This window comes from Crocodylus porosus, unplaced genomic scaffold (assembly GCF_001723895.1).
Source record: "Crocodylus porosus isolate Cpor-Errol unplaced genomic scaffold, CroPor_comp1, whole genome shotgun sequence".
NCBI lineage: Eukaryota > Metazoa > Chordata > Crocodylia > Crocodylidae > Crocodylus > Crocodylus porosus.
The window spans coordinates 36100049-36100508 of NW_017728931.1; the positions used below are offsets into that span (position 1 = coordinate 36100049).

The window sequence follows — 460 nt, forward strand, 5'->3', positions numbered from 1 at the left end:
AGTCCAACTTAAACTTGTCTCTACCGTGGACTTGAGAAACTTGTATGATTTTTATCATTTACTTCGCCTTGAACTGAGGTAGTTTCTAGCACGTACGCGGACAGAAATAGATATGTGGGGGGGGGGGGGGGAACAGAAAGAGATGCATCTAGGCAAGTGGGGGAGACTGACAAACCAAGAAAGGTTGCACATGGAGCCAGTAAATCATGCACAAACAAGGAAAACTTAAGTTTCCCATAGACAGGGGAAAGAGCCCCTTTTGCAATGACCATGAAATCAGTCCTGTGTAGGTTGTTGTCCAGCCTGGGGAGGGGGAGGGGGAGGAATGTGGGTTGGGCAAAGTCTAGAATTACACCACTGCAGAATTTTTCTTCCACACTTTAAATAGCCAGCACCTTTCACTACTGCTTTTACATTTCCCTCCGGCCAGATCCCTGACAGCTCATTTCTTAAGGTAACA

At 46.3% G+C, this 460-nt stretch overlaps 1 protein-coding gene across 1 annotated transcript in view; it reads left to right on the plus strand.

The window, feature by feature from the left end:
• Positions 1-405: 405 nt before the first annotated feature.
• LOC109316473 (sodium- and chloride-dependent GABA transporter 2-like) overlaps positions 406-460 on the plus strand; it is a 48026-nt gene continuing 47971 nt past the window's right edge. Inside the window, exon 1 of the mRNA XM_019544590.1 lies at positions 406-454. The gene's annotated coding sequence lies outside the window, so the exon portion shown is untranslated. The remainder of the gene's footprint in view (positions 455-460) is intronic.